The sequence below is a fragment of the Meleagris gallopavo genome, chromosome 6 (assembly GCF_000146605.3).
Source record: "Meleagris gallopavo isolate NT-WF06-2002-E0010 breed Aviagen turkey brand Nicholas breeding stock chromosome 6, Turkey_5.1, whole genome shotgun sequence".
Lineage (NCBI taxonomy): Eukaryota > Metazoa > Chordata > Aves > Galliformes > Phasianidae > Meleagris > Meleagris gallopavo.
The window spans coordinates 43566967-43591428 of NC_015016.2; the positions used below are offsets into that span (position 1 = coordinate 43566967).

At 39.7% G+C, this 24462-nt stretch overlaps 1 long non-coding RNA gene across 2 annotated transcripts; it reads left to right on the forward strand.

Moving 5' to 3' along the window:
• The first annotated feature begins 307 nt into the window (after positions 1–307).
• LOC109368310 lies at positions 308–22945 on the forward strand. 2 transcript variants are annotated; one of them, XR_002116220.1, is made up of 4 exons: positions 360–395; positions 17236–17279; positions 21909–21995; positions 22279–22945. It is a non-coding gene; the product is annotated as an uncharacterized LOC109368310 (long non-coding RNA). The 2 variants fall into 2 exon arrangements; XR_002116219.1 differs by lacking the exon at positions 17236–17279 and having other exon boundaries at positions 308–395.
• Positions 22946–24462: the final 1517 nt, after the last annotated feature.

The following is a 24462-nucleotide window of genomic DNA, read 5'->3' on the forward strand; positions in this document are numbered from 1 at the left end:
TGCCTTCTGGTGGTGTGTAACAAAAGTTAATAGCCTATGGAAAATGGGACACACGTATGAAGGTTAGTCTTTTGTGATGTGGCACTCAGGAAAATACTCTTCAAATTCATGTTGTGGAATTTCACGGTGTAGTGGTTAATAAGTTTTTCTCTATTTCATTCCCCATAGATAGAGTATACCCTTGGAGAAGAAATGTTGACTCACAGCCTGAACCAGTGATTGAACACCTGGTGGGAAGGCAGGGCCAACCCAGGGGAGCTCAGGTGCATGCAATGTACCTGAGTGATTGAGAGGGCTGGAGCCAGGATCCACCCTTTCCACACCTCATTTAAGGGTTGGCGGTGGAGGTGAGGGTATCTTGTTGGAGATCTCTGCTTATCTGAGGTCTTCTGAGGGTAAGCAGCTTCTTTTCTTTATTTTTGTGGCTGTTGTGTTTGTTTAAGTTTCCTTTATCTTCAGGAGAGATTTGGCTTGTTGTTCATCTACCAAAGGATGATGGTAGGAGGAAATTTCAGGAGCAGTGGATTTCTTAAATTTCTTAGGTACTTGAATTTAAGAAACTCCAAGTATGCTCATTTTCTAGGAGTTTGCTATTTACTTGTGTGGATACCCTTTCCCTTCTTAATTTCTTGCCCCAAGGAACTCCATGGTGTAACTCCCAGCTGCTCTAGAAAACTCAGTGCGCAGCTGTAGTTGTGGATTCCAAATTCAGTGAGGCTTTCTTCCTGTGTTAGAGCCACGCTTTTCAAGCATGTGTGCGCAAATTCATCAGGTCTGTTTCATTTTCAGCTGATTATGATTATATTTGTATATGGAGCCCTTTATTGTAGGATAAAGGAAGTAACACAAAGTGAAGTTGTATCAAAGCAAAAGAAAAAGTTCGGACTTCATAGTGTCAAGAACATGTATTGCCTCCTTTGCTTTCCTTGATAGGCAACAGAAGTTCAGGGTTTCTGCTTTTGCTGCACTGTTTGTTACAAGGCTATGCTGCAGAAGGAGAACTGTGGCTTCTTTCTCCTGTTTCCATTTCTTCTGTTTGTGGAACTTCTCTTTGTAGAATGTAGTGCATCAGCTGGATGTATATGAAGAGATGCAGCTTTTACAGCTAGAAATATATGGTTCTTCAAGCACAGCTGCTGAGAGGATAATGCCATTTGTGCTTGACAACTTATTACTCTGACCATGGAGTAGTTTTTGATTAGTTTTAGTGTAATGTAGATGTTCTGCAGGTAAGAGGAGGTTCATGTACAATTGGGATAAATGTTCTTAATAGGCTCTTTCATTTGATCAAGCAATAATAATAAACTTGCAATTATTGCATATTTATTTCTAGACAAGTCAATAATTTGCTTCCAAAGCAACTCAGTTATGTTTGGCCACTCAGAATGAAAAGCTTTACTCTGATTAATCTACAGTGCATGTCTTCTAATCTCTCATTGAAGACTGAACTATAATGCCTAATGTGGTTCTTCCTTGTTATGTTTTGCTAAAGAATTACTTGTCTTTGTAGTTCTGAAATGAGTTAAATTAAACTTCACAGTGCTGCTGTGAAGAGAGGAGGTAGGAAGTGCCCAGGATCACTGAATCATCACTGGAAAGCAGTTTAGCTGTTCATAAACACTGTGGTAATCTCAGTGTACTAACCTGTGGGCAGAACGTAAAGAAGATGATATAAAATCCAGTTTAACTTCAGGCTCTTTCATTTCATAAACAAGAAGAATTTGTGAATCTGCATAGGTGCAGTAGAACAACACATGTAACGCAAGCCCTTTTTCATAGATTTAGTTGAACCAATTTCAGCCATGTGCCCAGTCACCTGACGGGGATGCTCTAAGAACTAGTCAAGTCACAAACCTCTTAACTAATTTTGTTGATGCTAATTTAAATTTTTGTAATAAATTTCCATTAGAAAAAGGTCAGAGGGGAATGGGAAATACTGGTACTTAATGCTCAGGAGATATAAGACTAGTCTGATTTGCTGGGGAGCTTGTGCCTTTTAAAATTCCACACTTATGAGCAGTCCTATGGATGTTTTGGTCAGTTGCTGCCATTTAATGAAATCTTCTGAATTCATGGCATCCTTAAGAACGCTACAGAGCATCTAGTTAATGACAGGACTTGGACCAAATGACTCGGTGTCTCTGGCTGATGGACGACTGAAGTCTGCTTTATAAAGGCACTGTGACTTCAAGGCTGTACACACACAACTTAGTTTTCATGCCAGCGTTTCTGTATCTGAATGTGCTGGAGCAAGATGCCTTGGATGGAGATGGAAAGCCACAGAAATTTTATATTGAAACATCCTCATTTGATTGAGGGATTCATTTGGGGCTTGAAAGATTCGATATGTTTGTAAGGATTCCCATACGTTTCTAGTAATGAAAACCATGCTTGTGACCTGCCCTTAGCACTGGAAGGAAAGTTTTTGGAAGCTAGGTATTATGGAGGTCTACAGATTGATTCACTTGCCTGTAGATCCACAAATGACCTTATTTTAAATGACTTAAGATATCCAATCTGACCTCCAGCTGTTGCTCCAGATCTGCCATGCAACTGTCACTGATATTGTAGAGAATCTCAAAGGCTTGTACCTCACCCACGCTCTGACATGCTCTTTGAAGAGTAAAGTGGGAAAGTCTGTTTGTGCCCAATGGGAAGATGTTATCATGATTACTCTTTTTTAAAAGTTTCACTGTGGAAGAACAACTTTAGTTAAAAGATCAGTTTGGTGGGGCTTGTATTTATAGAGGTCACCTGGAAGATACCAAGTATCAGCAGCACTCAATCCCTGGCTAGACAAGCTGTCCTTCAGTACTGAGGTAGGATGTTCTGGGTTCTTTTTTTTTCTTTAACCATTTGTGCTCTCTAGACAACTGTTCTATTTGCATAGGTCTCAGGTCGAAGATGACCGCAGTCATTCACCCTTCTGATCATCCTGGACATCAGATTCATGTGAAAATGAAATTGCCTTGTCGTGCTCATTTCTGAATGGAAACATTTCACATGCCTCTCATGTCTACACCTGGGCTTTGGGTCAGGTACTTTGCACACTTAAGATTTTATTCTGTAGCTGTGGCGGAGTACATCGTGTTCGGTTTTTCATTGATTTATCAGTCTTGAGTGTTTGAAACTATAAGGAAGAGTGATTCTCACAATGTGAGGGAGAAACCTGAGATTGTGGGTTCCTCAGCACATCAACTGCAGAACTGCATGTGGTGATTAGCTAGTTAGAGGTTAAGATAACTTGGTCTTTTTAATTTAAAAATGTAATGTGAGATTGTAAGTTGAAGGAAACACTGTATGATTGTACACGACACTGGAATAGGGGACTTGTACTCCGTGTTGTTACAGTAAGTCTCCACAAGCAAATTTCAGTGGCTCGTTAAAGACTGCCTTATTAAGAGCATGGTGAAAAATGGATATTTAAGATTACTTTTTGAGAACAGAAATAATTTACTTTTAATGAAAACTTTTTTTTATCTCTTGACCATCTTAAGCTGTACATCTTAAACTGTGTTTTACTTGCTCTGTTATTACCAAAAATGCAGTGTAGTAAAACATGAAGTACTTTAAAAAAAAAAACAAAAAAACCCACGAACATTATTGAAGTCTTATATGGGCACTTGATGTTGAAACATCTTTACTAGCAGTTTATAGACACTTAAAATGTCATTGTCCTATAAGGTCAATTGCTCTTGCAACTTCACTGATGGCAGTTACGTTGCCTGCCTTGTATTGCATTAAATCTTTGTATACTCATTTAGAGTCACGTGCTTCCTCCATTTTAATTACTCTTACATATGTTGTAGGAACTAGAACTCTTTAAGGAGGCTTTTTAAATTCTGATGTAACTTATAAATCATATTTGCCTTCCCTTTGTTTATTTCCAGAGCTGTTAGAGACACATAAATGAAAATGGTTTTGTAATATAATTGATGTCTGCCTATAATGTGGATCTTGTTGTACTCAACTTTTACCTCTGTTCTTATATTTGTATCATTCTGTTCTTTTAGCAGAGTTGAAGAGGATAGTGTCTACTCTTGATAGTGCAGGTACAAAAAAGGATCTATGGAGAGTCCTAAATGAAATCATTTATCTGCTCTAAAACTAAACTGCAAGGACTGCTATGCTTTCAGCAGAGATTTGTAGGGGAGGGGAAGAGATGAGGATGAAAAACTGAAGTGATGAGTCATTATGTTTTACTTGCATACAAACATCAATAAATAGACTTTTCAGGGGCATTTGCTGGTATGTACTCCTCCCAGGTATGAGTACAGAGGTATGCTGTGAGCCAGTGCCCATTGGGCAGTTCAACATGCAGCTACACGCGCTAGCTTAACAGAATGCACAAAATGTAATTTGTGGAGGCATAAATATATGTACTGAGAATATAATTCCTTAGGAGCAAGCAAACTGCTTGACTCAAATTGTTTCTTAATTGAAACACAAAACAAGCTCCTCTTTAATCTTCAGACTACTTGAAATCATGTCTAGTAGGGAATATATGAACATCAATATATGAACTGCATCTTTGAGGAATGATGTCTCTACTTTTTTCCAGTAACAGATGCCCTTTGGATTAACAAATAGGGTTCTTTTGACAGCAGCAATATCAATGAGGTTATCAAATTCTGTGAAATTAAAGAGAACATGACAGTGACATCAATCAGATGTTACTGTTGCACGTGCAAATTCATTTGCTAGCCCAAGTGGTAGTTCATTTTTGCACAGCTGGGAAATTCCTTTCAAGATTTGGTAGTAGCTCAGTAGCGTTTGGGTGTATTTGTGTACAAAAATGACTTATGGGTGGCAGTATGAAGCCATACAAATCTGGAACTGTTTGCTCCTGATCTGAGGCTTTCCATCAACAGAGCTTTGTCTTTTTGGGCTGTGTTAGGCATGGGGCACATAATATCAAGTTGAAACTTGCCTTGGTAGATTCACAGATGTTTCACCGATGTTTTTGTTAAATTAAATGTAGGTCTGCAGTATCAAATTTCAGTCTTGATTAAACCTACATCAGATTATAGTCTGGAGCTGCAGTTTTCACTTTCATTTTATAATGGAGTAGGTATCAGGTTTAAAACATTAACTTATATCCCTAATGTTTAGGGGATGTTCAACACTAGACTTTTGTTGTAACCTTGCCTTTAGAGTTGAAAATGGTAATTGCACTAGTGGCTCTTTCATGCACTCAAGTATAAGTGCTCTATATGTGTATAATACCTGGGCTTAACACTTGTCTTTGTTCAGAGCCATATCAGGCATAGCTACAGCTCCTGCGAGTCAAAAGCTTTTGCCTCGTGAATACCCTCCATGCCTCTTTTAGTTAAACTTCTCTTAGCAAAGAGGTTCCCAGCAGGACTCAAATATCCTGCGTTCGTTTTTCATTTTGTAGGGGAGCATTGCAACTGCAATGTCCTCTCAGGCTTTGAGCTTCAAAGAGCTCCACTTCCTTATGGCTGCTTTTAGATGAAAAAATAAAATGTGATTGGAACAACAACAACAACAAAAAAGCCAGCAGACACTCCATCTTTGCATTAGCACTCCATGTATTGCATTCATTTTCTGGGCTGTTGCAATGATTTCAGTGTTTTCCAATATTTAGTAGGTCTGAATCAAAATAATCTTGGTCTTTTCTGTTTCTAGCTGTTCTGGATTTAGAACAGTCTAGAAATTAAGAAATGTTCTGATCTTTCCTTAGTGGTAAATGAGGGAAGAGTACTCATCTGTGTGAGCGTGGCCAAACTGTGGCCCTGATGTTAATCCATGGGAGGAACATCCTTCTATCCATGCTGTTACTGGGCCATGAGTAATCAGTTTATTATGACCAGATTTTAGGGGGGGAAAAAAGAAAAAGGAAATATCATGATCATTGCTGCATTTTTTTTATTATTATTATTTTTTTCTTAAAGCACCCTGTGAAATAAAAGCACAAATTCTGTTCGTTTATGGAATCAGGGGCATCTCATTATGTTTTTGTACTTGTTAATGAAGTGGAACAGCTGCTTGGATATTCAGAAATTGTGGTTGAAAGAAACTCTAAGAAGTGTGTGTATGCATGTATAGATGGATAGATAGAATTGATACAGGTCAGTACAAAAGACTCTGTAAGAAAAATGCTATTCCAATCCCTTTACAACCTCCATTCAGTGGTACTGGCTTTGAAAGGTACAATCCACCTCTGCTTTGTTCACATATGCACACAATTTCTATTTTAAAGTGTGCTGTGAGTAAAAGCAATCACTGGGTAGGATTCATCTTCTTAGAACTGAGTTTCCTTTATAGTCAGTAGAGATCAAATCAGGACAGTCAATAGATTCTGGAGTGCAATTCCTGCTATCTTAAAGCAACACTTAAATAGGTCAGATTAATTGTGCCTGAAGTTTATTTCTTTCCACTGATTATGGAGGGAGAGTAGATGGTTGTGTTACAGTCATCAGCTGTGAAGCTCAGTGATGTGCTTCCCACCTGCGGTGTCAGTGCAGAGTGGTTCCTGCAGCAAGGTCCCTCCCACCTACTGGCCTCCAGCTCTGCATTTCTGGGGTTCTGCTTTCTTGCACACCAGTATATTTTTTTTCCTTGACACTGGAGTTCATAGATGTGAAAATGTAGTCTCCAGATGTTTTAGAATGTGGTTCTTGTGCTGACAGGCAGAATTAAAACACTTGAATTGACATAATGTATAGGAGAAAAGTGGAGGTGCTGCAGGAGACTTCTCTTAAGTGTGTCCTTGCTATTACAACTAGAGCAAGTTAGCCCTGTTTTGAGTAGGGTTGGATTATGCTATCTCCGAAGGTCTCTTTTAGTATGGTAAATTGGACTCTTCAGCCAAGCAGTTATGATTAATAGTGGCAGGTTTGAAGTTGGGCAATCTGTCATTAAACAACTCTCCAGGTCATGAAATAACAGCCAGTATTGGGCCTGTACCTTGCTATCTGACTTACTGCTGGGGCTGGATGACGAGAACTGTCCGGCTTTTCTCCATGAAGTGAGGTAGATCTTCTGTAGATACTCAGCAGAGTATTGCTTGGCTTTTTTTCTCTCTCCTTTCCTTCCTCTACAAAGAATAAATATATAGAATAAAGTGAAAGAAGATATTTTTCTGTTCTGCTAAGGAAATTTTATAAGACTTGGCATGAGTATCCTGGGAGTCTGAGCTAAAGATGGTGAACATATGGGAAAGCCCAGGAGGAAGCACGGAGTTTTAGTTTTCAAACCTTACTCTTGGATTGCTACAGTAATGTAATGAAAGGACATTAAATGAGCTGAGGTTATTAAACCCTAAAGGTTACAGAGTCCTACTGGGGACAACATTCAAAATGTAATTAAACCAAGTCCAGATATTTTAATTTCCAGCTGGAGATTTACACAACATAAGCTGATTTTTTTTTTCTTCCAGTTCTGAACTTTATTGAAAATAAGCTTGTTAATTTGCTTATTTCTTTTTAGTAGTAACTGAACAGACATTGTTTAGGCCCACTTGGCTCTAGTAAAACAGTAGGTACCAGTATCAGAGAGTCATGGTTCAAATCAGATTGCGTATCTGGAAAGACAGATGCTTGCACTTTGCTATTAAAGTCTCACTCCCCCAAAACTATGTAGTCTGCAAACGATTATCCATTCTGATCCTCCAAGGCTCTGCCTGCCTGTTGTTCCAGATGGTCCATTGCTGATATAATGCTCTCCATTACAGTGTGAGAGAGAACAATGGTCCTAGAACTGTTAATTCTGCTTATTAGAAACACAGGATTAAACTTATTAATGAGATTGTTTCCACCTAAAACATTCCGATTTTATTGTAATGTGACTTAAATGATTTTAACTCTTCAAGAACACTTTCTTGTAAGAAAAAAAAAAAAAACGAACAAAAGTTCACCAAACATGAACACCACCAGAAAAAATCCCTAATCCAAAACCAAGGATGTACCTTTATGGATTTGACTTGACTTCCTAGCGTTGGGTTGGCTCAGCTTTTGAGTAGACCCTTCTCTCCTTCGGTCTGACTAGCTGCTCTTCTCTGAAGGAGTCAGATTAGCTCTGCCATCTTTTTTCCTCAGGGAAAGCTGACATGAGAGTTCAGGTGCCTTGTGCTGCAGTTTGCGGGTCTGTGTGAGAAAGCTGACTCTTGAAACGACCTGGGTGAAAAAGAAGACATCACTCCCTCTACCTCGCACCAATTTATTTCTTGGACTAATTCTGTGACCTTTTTGGACACTGTGACTCCCAGGAGGTTTCTGTGTGAAACATGTCTCGAGCGTGTCTTGTGGCTGCCTCAGAGCTGGGTGTTCTTCCTCCTGGTGAATGATCCCCATTTACAGAGAATAGTGGAAATTAATTTGAGAAGGCAAGAAGCCAGCTGTCTGCCTTGGTGATTTGTGCACACTGGCTGGGATTTGAGTGACCTGGGATGATCAGACCTGGCAGGGTACATCTGGGGGTTGTAAAAAGGTGTGGATTAGAATTCCCAAGGTCAGGGGAGATTCAATCCTGAAACTTGCACCTTGCTTGTTTGCCTTGAGTGTTGGAGGCAATGGACTGGCACCACAAAAATGTTTGTTTCAAATTCAGAAAAAAAAAAAAAAAAAACTGCAGCAAGCCAAATCACCTTATTAGAACTTACTACTTGCTTATAATTTTGTCTGCTACATCAGTGAAGACATGAGTTAGGAGCAATTGTAGGGCAAGGAGGAAGGTAAGGAAAACGTGTTTTTTAAGACTGTCTTAATATTCAGTCATTGGATAAACAAGGTTGCTATGTTTGAGGCAGCTAGAGTGGAGAGAAAGTGTTAAGAGTTGCTCTCCTGCTGGAAAGTGTACTTGGAAGTGCAAGTGTTCTGCCCAAGAGACTGCAGGCAGCAGTTAGGAGTAAAAACCGCTTCAAGGACAGAATCCAGTGAGAATGGTTTGTATGCAGGTGGAAGAGAATGTGAACCTTTGACCCTGCCCTCCCTTTTTGTTTTCTGTTTCTCTAGTCTGATAGGGTTGCATAGGGCTGGGTTGCTTAGAAGAGTAACTGTATTAAAGACAGCAATTATTGGAAAGGTCAATTTAGGATACTTTCCTTGTGATTGCTAAACAGGCAAAAAAATAGATGTGTGAGTTTTGCACTTGAATCTCGACAAGCAAGGGGCATGTGGTAATGTGTGAGAAGAGCCTCAATGTGCAGAGCGGCCCAGGGAGACCGGCTCAGTAGCAGATCTGGATGTGGGAGTCAGCCAACGCTCCCACATTAATTAATGAGGTGAGGAAAGAAATAGAATTGCATCTTCTCCAAGCTTGCTCTCCTCAGAAGATTTATCTGGAAAAGCTTCTATGTTGATTTAATGGAGATGTGCACACCATGAAGTATTTGTATAGTTCTGGGCTATTTGGATGCGTGTCCCAAAAGCAGAGTAGGGCAAGTGATTATAGGCTTCTCCCCTGCTGATTGATTTATTTGCTTACCTTATTTTTCACTGAGCAAAGGTGCTCTGTATCTGAGCCAGTTATTCCCCTGTCCTTCTGGGGTACAGTGCCCATTTCTCCCTGTTCCCTGCATGAGTGTTTCCTGAGGAAAAACTGAATGAGGAGCGGGCAGTGAAGAACCTGTTTCCCCCAGAAGAGCAGCTCGGGGATTTGTCTTGGAACAGACCAGTGACTGAATTTATTCCTTATCTGAAATGTTTCATTAATGCTGTCAGCCTGCCCATGCATTTAAAAAAAAAAAAAAAAAAGAAAAAAAAGGTGGGGGAAAGATGAGGTGGAGAGGTGGATGGAAGAGATGATGCAGCAGCCTGTACAACCCATGCAAAAGGGACGAAGTGAATGTGCTGTAGGCAAGCCAAGCTATTCTGGGTGAGGTTAAAATGGAGAGGGGAGCAGGTCACAGGCACAAGCTCAAGAAGGTCAGCTTTGAAAGGCACTCCAATGGATTTTCTTTGTGTTAGGGAGAGGCAGCTACCAGTTATGCCTCTGCTGAAGTTGGATTTTGTGCTACTGCAAGCTGCAGTAGAAAAGATGCAACATCCTCTGCAAAATGTCAGCTGAACGCAGAACTGGGTTTGCAGGGAGTGCAGGAGAAGATCGATCTATTGGCTAATGATCCAAAATGAGCAGGAAGTCTGCCACAGGGAACAGTTGATGCCCCCTGGCAGCTGATGGCTCTGTTCTATGATCACAGCTCTCTACTGGTGAATATTACTGGCAACACAGGTAGCAGACAAGCAGGACACTGAGTCATTTGCTTCTTTATTAGTGCAAGCTTGATATTGCACTAATATAGTGCAAGCTATGTACTTGTTCACTCTCACTCACGTGTGCGCTTCGTAAGTTGCTGTTATGGCAGGGGAATAAGGAGTCTGTCCCCTGTGAGTTGTTGCTAGAGGCCAGCTATAGATACTTTGCTCTTCTGGGCTGTGGGAAGCATGTCCTTTGTACACAAAGATGCCATCTTGTGGTCTTCTGAAAGGGGAGGGAAAGTACAGGCTGCTCTCATTTAGGGCAAGGAAGGAAGGGAAATTGTAGAAGAGAGCTTTCCTTCATAAAAGATGTTAACCAGCTGCTCGTGTGGGGGCTGCATGCCAATAACAGTTTTGGATGCTATAATGTCCAGAACTGAGCAGTTAAATGAGGAAGTCCAGAAGTAGACAAATGCAAAACAGACCCAAATAGTCAAATGCATTGAAATAAACAACTAAGAAATATCTGTAGCTTTAGCTTCAATTGGTAGTGTAAGCAATAAAAAAAAAAAGAAACCCAAACATTCCTCATCTCAAGGAGAGAAGGTGCCACTATGTTTTCTGACAATTGATAGGGACAATGCTGGATAAACTGGAAATATTGTTCAGCCTTTTTGCCTCTCACTCTTGCATATAAGTTCAAGTGAAAGCTCGAGGACTGGAACAGATTTCATAGAGTAAACAGATTTCCTTATATTGGAATTTATTTCCTCAGTTTTGCAGAACTAAACTGTGCTACAGTTGAGGTCACTTTAAAACTTATCTCTTAGGTGCTTCAAAATCTTTGACAGACCAGTTATAATTAATGCAATGTGCCTAAATCATACAAAAATTCTCATCTCTTCTATTTGAATATCTGTTATATATTTGTAATATAAACAATATTTGTAATGGGCAGTTTTTCTGCTGTCTTTGCATATATTGAAAGTCTGTGTTATTTGATGGTGCCCCTCCTTTTCCCACCAAACGTTTTGCTGCTTGCTCTGAAGCTCTAGCAGGGTCCTGCTGTGGTACCTGACTTTTAATCGGAGGGTCAAAAGGCTGGGCTCATTCAACAGCAAACTCTGGTCACCAAAGTGTCACTGATGCCATATCCCACGATACATCCCGGTAAGGTTTTCCAGAAGTGAAAAGATGACAGTTTTGACAAAGACCAATGAAGTGGGAATTATCAAAGCAACATAAAAGGGGAGTGTGTTCACTGAAGAAAATAGAAGTTTCCTTCTGGGACTGGGGGAAAGGACAGAAATGAAATGAAGCTTTCTCATAAATATTATAGAGAAACTCTTTGCAGGTTTGGCTGAAAGATGTTTTCCTAACAGTATAATCAGTCTACGATAACGTTTGATTCTGCATTACTTTTGAGAAATTGTTTTTCTGGGCAATCAGACCTTTGGAACCTGCATTAATAGAACAGAAAAAGTTCTCCTATTGTCCTTTGGATGCAGAAATATGATGTCACCTAGAAAAAGCAACACAGAAATCATAAACTGAATGTGAATTTGCTGAAGAGGATTGTTATACACTCCGTAGCTCAGAATTGCATGATGTCTCCTTAGAGGGGAGACTCTGAAGAGGCATTCAAAATGGAGTACTCGATATGCTTCATGTAAAAACCACTGTCTTAGTGGAAACCGTGCATGGTGTTTTAATATTTATGGTTTTGCTGGGGAGAAGAAGAAAAAAAAAAAAACAGGTTGCTGTTTCTAAATGAGTTCTAGCAGTGACCCATACAGTCCACCCTCTTCTTTTACACGTGTACACAAGAGATCTCTCACAGTAAAGAGTGCAAGTTTGTATGCTTAAATTTAAAATCCTGCTTAAATGGAGTTTAACTAAGACCTTAACTCTCTTGACATTAGACCTAATAATTATTAGGCAAAGCAAGTACTGTCTTTTATTAAACTAATGGGGAGAGCTGGAAGAAAAATGGACAAGCTCCTGGGTGTAAAAGGATTTGTCTGAATTTTTTTCCCCCACCTCTCCTAGCCAGTGAGGGGTGGGGAGAATGAAGTACTTTTTTTTCCATTCAAACCTTTTCTTTCCCATGTCCTTGATTCACCACAACTCTGTTATATACTATATTATGAACCATTGCTTGTATTGTGGTGGTGTAATAAAAATGAGAGGCCCTACTGGGGGAAGTTCCAGTCTGGTTTGGACCAGACTCTATGGTGAAAGCAGTAAGCAAAGAAGCAGAAGCATCAGGAAGAAACCATGAAAAAAGCATATTTACAAAGGTCGGTTTTCCATATGCTTTTGGTTTTGAAGATCAGGTGTGTAATGCAGTAAGCTTCAGAAGCTATCAGCAGCTTCTCCTTGCTGACAATTAAGGAATTGGGGAATAAAATAAGTGATTTTTGAAGGAACTAATGAAACTTATGAGGCTATGTGTTAATGTCCAGTAGATGTGGGCTCCCAGTTACCAAGCTGGCCTCTGTGTTCTTTCATTTTTCACAGATCTGTGGCAGATGTAGGAAAACATCGGGAATTCTGACCTGGACCTAGGTTGGGCTCTTTAAAGAGGCAGAGAACACTTAGAAAAATTGGTCTGAACTAGGATTTTGAGCAGTTAGGTGATCTGAGAAGTTCAGGTTTGGTATTTTGCCAGATAAAGTTTTGCACTAATACCTGAGCCTCTCTCTCTTACTTGGTGAAGTAGGACTGAAATCTGCTTGGATTTGTCCAGTTTAGCAGAATTTTAACTGGCACACAGTGCATGTAAACTGTGTCTGCACCATTCTCATTATCCCTGACTCGCGATGGACGCAAACAGCAGCTATATTTACAGCATCCTGTTTTCCAGCCATCTCTGGTTTAGCAGGGCAGTGTCTGCTTGAGACTAAGAATGGTGCAGACCTTCCTGTCCAGTTGTAAAGCCTCACATGCAGGTCTGGATGTGAAAACAAGTATCATTTGCAAGAATAATCTACCTGCATTGTTCTGAGACCTCATTTTCCATAATGAAGTGAAAACACTGCTAATGAATTTCAATCCATGTACATCAGATCTGCTTGAACTTGGTCAAATACGGGCAGGTCTAGTATGAGACTCAGTAAGAGGTGATTTAGTTTCTCAATAGCAGGAGTTATGTTCTCTCTACTGCCCTGTATTATCCAGCATCTGAACTAAGCGTGGTAGAGCCTGTTTCAAAGGTGGAATGTGTTTAGCTTAAAAACTAGGTCAGGGTCTGAGTAGGCAGTGATTTATATCAGGGTTTAGACCATGTGTAACCCATTTCTGTGAAATATTTATATTCTCAAGAAGGATTTTATCATGGGAGGATTTCCCAGCAGGTTAGGCACATACCAATGTACCTTCATTTTTCATGCTGTGATTTAACTGGGTCTACTCAAGAAATGAGTAATTGCTACACTATTGTGATTTTTTGCTTTCTCTTAGAACTGCAAGTTTACCTGTTGCTACGAAGTTCTACTATGATCCTGGTGAACCAGGAACAAAGTGCTTGACACAGAATGGTGCATTAGCTGCATTAGCTGTACCTGTGAATGATCTGGAGCACATTTGCTGGCTAGTTAACTTTTCCCATTTGTGGTAATAAAACAAACAAAAAATCCAATCAACAAACAAACCACCCAGCATAAAGTATGTAGTTCTTGAAGTATTTGTGACTCTAACACTTGCTTGTAAGAATATTTCCAATGGCATCCATAACAGCAACTGGGAATCATTGTATATTTTTATCTGAGATGTGTATTGAAAAAACTTTTAGAACAGTATTCTGACTATATGATCGCTTTCCATCACTTCTATTTTCTTGGGAGTATTTTCTGCTGATTGTGATCATTCACATAATCATAAGGAAGCAAAAGAATGAAAACAGAGTACTTGGATCTTGCCCGTGTCTCAATCTCATACTAGTATTGCATCGCCATGTGAATTGTCATTCTGACCAGCCACAGAAAATGTTGTAGTTTTGTTTTGTCTTCTCAAGCTTATCTATTTTATGCAAGCAACTCAAAAATGCAAGGCTGAGCTATGCCTCTTGTTGAGTCTACTTCATGCAGCTGTTTAAATTACAGTGTCTATCCCCCTTCACAGCATAGCGAGTCATTTTTAATCTTCAGAGTGCTTTCAGACTGTCCACTCTTAGTCCACCTAACACTCGAGAGACAGTGGTTGAGAAAGGAAGGTTAAGGGGCTTGTTTCAGGCTGCAGAAACATTTGTTGTCTGGGCTAAAATCAGGTTTCTGTACACTTGATTCCCATTCCGGAATTATGAGCCTCCATTTAAAAGCCAACTAAAGCTTTTATCTACTGATTTCCTTAATTTTTTTTTTTAAAGGGTGAAGGCTATATTTTGTTGCTCCGCTGCAGCAACACTAACGCAAGTTTCAGTGTGTGGCTGTAAGAAGGTATTTGTTACAGGGGACAGCTTAGAGTTGCTCATAATGACAGCTCCACGCAAATAACGCACACAGTAGTTCTGTGTTAGGGTTGTCTAATGGCAACAAAATTCTCAGATCAGAGGTATGGAGGTAATTAGGAATCTTGCTAATGATTCTGTGCGTTTCTGTTTTTTCTTTCTCAATGAAATGAGATTCACGCAGATTAATTACTACCTGCTATAAATAAACCCTGAGAATGGCAATCTGCCTCGCAGAGGCAGAGGGTAGCTGTCATTTAATATATCACAGCTTTCCATGCACCTGTTCACCCGGTGCTGTTGCCATGGCAACTACACTTTATAAGGGAAGCTCTGCATAATTAGCATGGATCGAGGTCTATATCAATCAGAATAATTTGGAAGAGTATGGAGAGCCCAAAGGAGAAGGCAAAACTACTTGTCTCAGTAGGGAAGGTATCAGGCCTCTGCTGCGTGGTACATAGCAAGGCGGTTACTAGAAGAATTCAGCTGAATTGCAGATCTAAGGAAGCCAAATTATACAAAACAAAACTTTTTGTGTGTGTGTTATGAAACCATGCTAGAATGAGCTTTCAAAAGTGAACAAAGTCAGAAAACCAAAACAAAACCCACATTTGCATAATTAACTTGGAGGCTTTGTTGCAACCTAGAACATTTGACAGAGTGCACAAGTGTTCTCAGCCTGGGAGCCAGGCAGTGCTGGCCAGCAGTGCTGGTAATGTCCAGCTGTGCCTTTTACCTTTACTGGTCTTTGTTTTTTGTCAAAACCTGCCAGACACATTTCAAACTGACAGATGCAGATGTGTGACCAATGTTGCCTCACAATGCAGCACATTAAGTGTAGAGCAACAGTTTTGACTTCAGTTTTATTTTTTTCTTGACTGCTAGTAGCAGAAACATCACTTTAAAAAACAGGGCTTAATGGTTTTATAAAATGCCTTTAAAAAGAATAGATTTTTATTTTAAAGAAAAAAAACAAAACTGGCAGAGCTTTGTGTCTGGATGCGTGAGTGTGCATTGAATGATTGTGTGTGAGTGAGTCTTCTAACACTACCTTGGTTTCAAGTCCATCTGGAAGTGACTCAGTTTTAGTGGAGCTGTATCAGTCTCTGCAGCTGTATGTGAAGTGGTGACTTTTAATTCACTGGGGATCCAATTTGAATGCATATGTTGATAGTGTAGAATCATATTTGTGTTGTAATAAAAAACTTCGTAATGTGAGTCATCAAAGCATCTCAAAAGAAAAAGGGAATGAGAACTTGAAAATATGTGCTCTTCAGCATTAGCAATGCTAGAAAATAATTTCAAATACAGTGGGTGTTAGAGGTCATACAATGGCAATGTGACAGTGTACTATGTGTATTGTCTTGGCTTTTGAAGACACAGTTACTGAAATCGGTCTAGTGTTGCAGAATTTGTAGATTTTATGATGAACAAGTTAGAATTTTTGGGTGACGCTGGTTTGTGGTACTTCATTACAATATCAGAAGATCATGGCAACTTGATGAACTAGCCAGATGTGAGGAAAAAATTGAATTAAAATCACAAATAGGCTTAGTTCACTTGCATAGTATTTTAGTCCATCCTTACTTATCTCTAGGATTTTATTCAGCTTGCTGTATTTCTGGGTGCTGCATTAGATGATGGACTATAGGAAACTCCTTTGCTATACCTGAGTAAAAAGTCTAGGAGAAAAGAGGTTCTGCCTCTACTGCTCCTGGGTTGGGTACTAGGTGGAGAGGCTATATGTGATCTATCTATCTATCTATCTATCTATCTATCTATCTATATATTTCCCTATAGGGATGATAATGGGAGGGTGCTTGACAAACAAGTGTAGCATTGCATGCCACTGTAACAGAATACGGAAAAGATACTCCTCTTAGGCTCTGTGGAGGACAGGGCTGGGATTTGAGCCCTTGATATCTTGAGGACTCCTTCCTGCATGGCATCACAGCTTCAACAGGCAGTCTTGAGTGCCCTCTACTTAAGCAGGTGGCTGCAACAGTCGTTTGGAAAAATAAGTCTTGAATCTGGGACACTGGAAAGGAGAGCTAGGGGTGCAGCCTTAGCTGCGCTCATTCCAGCCTGGCTTTGTACCAGTACTACTGTGACCTTCCTGAGCAGGCTCAAAAAGAATTTGAGATGTGACAATTTCCGGTCAAATAAGAAAGTGAATAAGGACCTTTAATTTCTTCCAGGAAAAGGTTGCAATTGAGTGAAGTTTTCTGACTTGTAACTTTCCAGGAAGATAACTACAATCCACAGAAAGATCTTGCTTTTAGGAGCAAATCTAGCTTCAAATCTCTATTCCAAGTTAAGGATTTTAGCTTTGAGAGTAATGATGCAATCAAGTACTTTCATAAATTCAATTCATTTAAAAAAAAAATATTTTCTGTAGCCACAAAAGTATCAGATCTCATAAACTCATAAACATTTGAAATTTTTAGATAAATGAGTTTTTTCTTGTTTTTCAGTAGGAAAACATTGCCTCAAGACAAGGAACGCTTGGTGCAATTTAGTCAATTTTGGAGACGTGTTCTCATTGGAGTTATTCCTCATTTCTTTTTTGTGTAGAGGAACACTAGGTCCTTAGGTCTAGTGGTTCAAATCTTTTTATTCTTGCAGAGTAATCTTGTTGAAGAAAAGCGGAAAAACTTGGCAAGAAAAGCGTAAGTAGTATGGGGTCCTAAGTTTTGGAAGGTAATCTTTGTACTAAATTAAGATTGAAGGGTGGCATAGACAAGTGGTTAGAATTTCCTAACTGATGTCAAATTATTCTGTGATTTACTAAAATAGCAAACTGGACTTTTCTCAGCATGTCTGCTTCTTTTTTTTTTCCCGTGCTCATTTTTTTAATTATAAAATGTTATGTATTCTGAAATCTACTAAAAAAAAAAAAAGAGTGAAAAATGCATTTAAAATCTTCCTTAAATATATAACCATCCATTTATCCACGCATTATAGATCTATCTGAAGTAAGACGATGAGTAAAATGTCTCCTGATGGAAAGCTTTAAACGACTAGTTTGAAGCAAAGATTACTTTTAAAAGTATTTTTTTGATGTTTATTAAAGGGATTAGATTGTGACAGCAAGAAAAAATCCTCTAGATCTGAGTTTATTAATAAGGAAGAAGTCTACAGCCTTGTGAACTTCCGTGGTCACACCGTCAGGGATGCTTCAGTGACAATTACTGAGTGACTGTCCTTCATGGAAATGAAATAAAAGTTTACTTCCCTCCTCCCTTGCCCCATCCTTCCTCAGTTTAATGGTATTGGAATGGACCACTGTAATCTCAAAACTTGAGTGAAACCACTGAGTCATTCCATATGTGCCTTCAAAAACCTCTTTAACCATGACAGGCTTTAATCGCTATCTATACAAGAAATTGAGATGAAATGGAGCTGTGGTATGTGTGTTATCAGTTCCCAAAGCCAGCCAATACGCTTGGCATAAAAATACATTCATATTCTAGGCTTACTTTCAATGCATCTTGCTGAAAATGAAGAGACTATACATTCCACCTTTGAGCTTACAGCTGATTTATGTAAGGTAGCAAAATGGGATCAAAGATATCCTGATGTGTCTTCTAGTTTGTGGTTTTTGTAAATTCACAAAACATTAGTAAATTCAGCGAATTTCATTCTCATACCAGATAGTTTCTTCAATGAACAATGTTTAATAGACTCCAGATGATGAGACAAGCAGAATTGCAGGAAAGATCTTTTGAAGGTCTGAGGATTAGCATAACGTGTTTGGAGTTTGGGTTTTACTTAAAAACTTCGTGGTCCAGTTTGTCCCTCATGGACCTAGAATAACTAGTTTCTTCTGTAAGTGTGGCTCTTTGCTTTGGTTTCCACACTTGAGACCTGTGTAAGTCTGTGTGCCGCGCTACAGAATAGCTGCTGTCAGTTTGCCTTTACTTCTTTCCTTTTCCCCCCTTTCTTTTTCTGCCTAATTTTTGCTGAATCTTTCTTCTCTTGGTGGCTTGCTTTAACTCATTCAGGTCTAGAGATCCGGAATGGGAATAGGAAAAGCAGTCAGATCTGTAAGCTTTACCTCTTTGGCAAAAGCATATGGCACTACCCCTAGTTCTTCATTGCTTTTATTACATCACTATGCTGACTTACTATACTGACTCTTCAATGTAAAATTGGCATAGTGTGGGCTTTTGGAAAGTGGGGTATAATGCAGGTACAAAACCATGTAAAGCATGTTCTGGGGTTGCATTCTAGAGGAAAGAGTGAGTAGGGGAAAAAAAGCAGATCTATATAGCATCCAAATACTTTTACCTCAAACAGTGGATCTGTTTGTTTCCACTGGCATATGGAGGTGCTTTGGAGAGCAAAGGGATCCAGAATTTTCCCATCTGAGACTAGGAGTGAAATGTCACATACCCTTATGTGGCTCAATTAAAACATTTTGAAATGCTTATGCGGCATGCGTACAAACACATTCAGAAGAAGGGAAAGACTCAGTTAATGATGGTGCATCAAAAGTTCAGTGTCCTAAACCTTCCCTTTTAAACTCAGAGTCTTCAGAGATCTTGTAGATGGCGAATGCTGTGTATGTTGCTTAACAGTGTCTTCTGCCACTGACAAAGCAGCACTTTGCTTTTGTAGTTAATGCGGCAGATTCTCTCTGTCCCCATTTGGATGCTGATGGAAGTTATTTACAACCTCAGCAGAAAGATCACACAGCGCTGTGATAACTGGCCCCTATCGATACTGCCAGGTTTCCAGGTCTGTAAGACAAATGTTGCTGCTGGCTCGCAGCACCCTGTGTGCCTTGCATTCTGATGCAGATTTTTATTACCTGGCAGGTGGCTCGGGAGCCGTGGTTGGGGAAAAAAGAGCTGAGATCAATAACTGCAAACGATCAAGTCATGTCAGAGAGAGGTCAGCAACCAGCACTTGTGGTAGCTGCCCCTTGACATGACTCTTGCGGAGGAGGAAAGGGCCTTGATTTCTGAAAAGCACTGTGCTGTGTTAAGAGTGCCTAATTATAGCTGTTGCTATGGCCAGCTGAAATACAGAGGGCTTTCAACAGGACTGGTGAATAACTGCACTTTGCTCTGATTGTTGGCTGTGTTGCTGCTGCATCTCGGGTTTGTCCTGGGCACTGCTGGCCTAGGGCCCTAGGGCACAATGCTGTGGGCCTGGGAGAAGTCCCAGAGGCCCTTGGGCAGCCCCACAGCAACCATTTTGTGCCTGGGGTGGGCTTATCCTGCATGCTTTTAAGCACCTCCAGTGTCACCTTCCTTCAGCACATTCACTTCTGTGGAAATTTGAGCTGCTGCTGTTTTGTCTGTAGGCATTTCAAGGTGGAATTAACTCTTCCAGTTCAAAAAGGTAGAATGTCTAAGACTTACAAGTTAAAAAAAAAAAAAGGGATGCTGTTGTACCTTTTTCCTGCTGTGCTTCTGACAGAATCAAGTCCAACTTTCTGCAGTAAGATCTGAAGGAACCATCTGATTTAAACTATGTACTAAAAACAGGAAGATTTCTAAAACCAAAACCAGCAATTTTTGCTCTGGTTGCACAAGCAGAACTATGAGAGGCAAGGACCTTGTCAAAGTTTCAGATAGAACTCTAGCATATATAGCAATCTCTTCATTTCATCTTGGTTTGTATCTCCTCCTTGGAATTAGAGCAGCAGATTCTGCAGTTTTCTTCCAGCACAATCCAGGAAGATGTCTGTAAGCAATTTCTGTATTATAGCCCCTATTTATATCCGTAATTAAAGAAGGTAAGTATCGTAGTTATCTTTCTAATTTCATAATTACCTCTTTGAAATAATAGCCCTATTCCAGGTGTTTTCAAAAATAAAACAGCTAGGGAAATTAATTTCAATTAGAAAGGAAAAAATACAAACTGAAGTGGAGTGTTTTTTGTTTTTTTAAGATAACAGAAAAACCAACAATAAAACACAACTGCAAAGAAAAAGAAAAAAGCGCAACGTGCACTTCTTGGAGTGTACTTCATTTAGGTAATTAAATCCGTGCAGTGTGAATGAACCATTGGCAGCAGTGCCCTTTGTCGAATGACATTTAGAATGCATTAATCTGCTCAATTCTGAGGCTTCCCAGCAGCTTAAAACACATCTGGAGGCAGAAAAATCAGTGAATTCTTAATAGGAGGGAATAGTCTTTTGGTATGTAATACAGATGCTCTAGGCTTTCTCACTTGGAAGATTTAGTTGAGAAACTCAAGCTGTATTCATGTGAATTCAGAAGCAATCGCAAGTTTATGGTGTTTATGTTGGGGTTCAGAAGGCGTTTTTTCCATTCCAAAGAAAATGAGGGAACCCATGAAGGAGAACACTTATCTCAACCATTTCATTCCTTCCTTTCTCCCTAATCTTTCTTCCAGCACCTTTTGTATTGTCTGTTACCACTACAAATCCTATTTTATTCCTGTGACAGGGTTGTAGGGGAAACTGTTTGATGTGGGATATGTGGGAAGGAGCTCTTAGCTGCCAAGGCTGACAGATTTTGGGAGAAAGTCATGCTTGTTAAAGCTCAAAGTCTAAAGTTGAATTCTGTTAGCAGCACCTGTTCTCTTCTCTTCTCTGGCTCTTGGCAACCCTTCAAAGTGGTCACTGGAACAGAGCACATGAAAACAGATAAGGCCTGAAAGCACATTATTAAGGTCGCAACTCTCTTCTGGAGTCTTTCAAAGTGTGTTTGTTGCCCTTGTGGCGTTGTTGCTCCTGTCAGGAATTACATCAGCAAGGTACAGTAGAACCTACGTTCCTGCAGGTCCCCTTGTGAGCCATTAAATTTGAGATTTTGAAAACTTGTTTCAAGGTTTTAATTCATCTGTGCATCTTCAGGAATGTATAGTGGCCATGATGAAGCTTCAGGTTTCAATGAACATTTGATACAAGAGAAGTTCTCAGAGTCTAGACCTTTGGATTTGTGTGACATTTGAAAGTGGCCTGCTATCTCTGAAGAGTGTGTTTTCTGATAGGCTCCTGAATTTCTCGGAAAAGAACTATAATTGTTCTTAACAAGTACAAAGAAGTGCTGTGGCAGATGGTGAAAATGAACAGGAGGCTTCATTTTACCTCTTTAGAGGTAAATTACAGTACTGGGGATACTCAGTGTCTAAAAGTATGTACTTTGAGGTTTAGAGAGAACTTAATGAGATCTGTGTTATGCTAGCCGTGTACTATTACTGTTTCAAAGTAAGATCTGGCACATGCCACCCCTTCCCATCAAACACATCACCTGAACTAAATGATTGTTTTCAATTGCAATGATTTCTCCAAATTAAATATCACTCCTTTAACTTATAAGGTGGGACAACAAACTGGAAGGGAAGGCCCTTGGTGGGCACTGAAGAGGAATGGAATGAAAAATGACCAGGATTCACTCATAGGAAAGGTACATTTCAAATTGAGGGTGGGACTGCAGAACAAAAGAAGAGAAATGGAACATTTAAGATCTCTGAAATTAGTGCTTTAAAAAAATATTTAACTTCTGGGGGGGTGGAAATTGAACATTGCAAGACGTAAGCAAATTTACATTGGATGTGTTTTTTGTAATTGTTCCTTTTGTTAGTAACTAAGGTTTTTGCAGCTTAAAGAGTTGATCCCTTGCAGCCTATCATTTTATCTCTCCTTGATCCTGCAGTGAAATCATAATACTTCATTTTTTTTTTTTTCAGTGATATTATGATCATTTCCATGGCAACAGACTGATGTCCAAAGTATGGGATCATGACTTCAGTGTGGGATCAAGGAAGGGGAGTTAAAGTCCTTATTCGAATACGCACTTTGTCAATAAGAAAAGAAACTCATGAAAAATCCATTAATTTTATTACGTGTTTCCTTCTCTAATTGAACGCAAGTACAAATAAAAAGTACTTCTTTTTTTTTAAAGAGGCTGTTTATTTTTGCTTGTTAATACTGATCAATAAAACCTTGGCTTTAAAGAAAACGTGAGCAAAAGAATTCAAGCTATCATATACATATATAAAGCCTTATGTAAAATCCTGATTATATACATATTTTTTTTAAACCAAGGAGTGTTTTCTTGTAACAGCAGACCTATTATTATGATTATGAAAGTGGACCTTTCCCTGAAAAGATTACCTTTGTGCATTTATTATGTCCATAAGGAAGCTCCTGATCACCACAGCTGTAGTTGTTTTACATTAGACTCTCTTTGTCATGATGTCTCTCTCTTAAGATATTTGTTCTGCCTCCAGTTAGCCACACCAGGGAAAAAGAAACCCTGGCCCAGTGGCCTGTTCTGCAAAACCTGATATGTGTTTGGCAGAGGTGACTACCTTCTGACCTACTAGGGAATATCCCAAACCCACCAGATATTTTGGAGGACCTCATGAAGGCCAATGTTAAAAGATGTCCATATGCTATTGGCGGTCCAGAGGCATCAAAACAGCCTTCTGAAATAAAAATGGTCAGGATTACATTTGTTCTGTGCATTCCCTTTCTCTAGAACTGGGGCTAGCTTGGAGAGGCCCGTGTGAACACTTTCTTGATATTTCTAAGTAGGAGCAAGAAAGAAGCAAAGGATGTCCTATTTTAGTGTCCTATACTGCAAAATATACAGTGATCCTCTCATGCAGTGGTTATTAGAAGCGGTTTTATACTCAGTCTGAAGCTGTTGTCAGACCTGTCTACTCCCTCCAAGACCTTGTTTCTAACCAGTTGTCCCCCATTGAGGAATTACCAGGCTATCTGTATGACTGTGATGTGTGGAAGGGCTGAAGGTGTGGTTGCAACCTGTAGTGGAGAAAGAGGGATGGTGAGGCAAGGAGAGATGAGACTGAACCATGAACCCCAGCCTATTCTATGCTATCGGCTTCTGAGAAGCCACTATGATCAGTCTGTGGTACTCTGATATACTTCTCTTTTGTCACTGGACGAAGATCTTGAATTCTCTGCTATCACCCCACAGGCCTGGTTCTCCTCTGACTTACACAAGTGTATGCCAGAAGTATTCCTCCTGAGGCCAATATTTTGGCCTAAATTAGAGGAGAATAAAACCCTCACTACAGTGGATAAAAAGCAGACGTAGATTTCAGGATCTCTTCTCCCATCGGTGTGTGCCTGATTTATGCACAAAACTCCTATTAGCATTGGTGGGAGAAGAGATAACTTACATTGCTAAACAGGATTTTTTTCTCCGCTGCCTGAAGCTACTCAGCATAAGCCTGTTGTGAAAGTGATTGGAGATTTAGGAGAAGGAATGCCAGAGAGAAATAAGAAAAGCAAAACTAATCCTAAACCAAGCAGCTGTAAGAATTGTGGGCTTTTTTTGTGATTTTTCTTGAAACTTAGAGTTTTTAAGCAACTACATAACTATTCTTAATGGTTTCGAAGTCTTGGAGTGGCTCTGTGGGTGGGGATTTGCAGAGCCCCTGATGAGGGAAGATGTAAAAGGACAAGGAAAGCTCTTAAGTGAGAAAGCAGGACTCATTTCTCTGCTCATTTCCTTCATCCCAGTGTTCCTTGTGACAGCAGAACTCTATAGAAATGCAGCTCTAGCCCTTACTATTTTGCAAATCAGGTTTTGCTCCTTTTTCCTTTTAATAAAACTTCTGCTCTGGTTGCCAGCCTCAGAGCTGTTACATTTAAGATTAGTTTTCCCTCTCTCCTTCCTTCTCTGCAATGTCTTCTGAATTTCTATGACTCCTCTTGAATTTCTGGTCTCTATCAGAAGGCTTATTGTCTTGCCCTTATAGATATAGCCACCAACTTGCTCATTGAAATTTTGGGTAGAATCTACCCATTCTGTCATTTTCCAAGTGCAGGCATTGCAGTAAATTCTTTCAGGCAAGAGTTAACCTTTTTAAAGCAGAAGCATACAGGGCCCACATAGACTC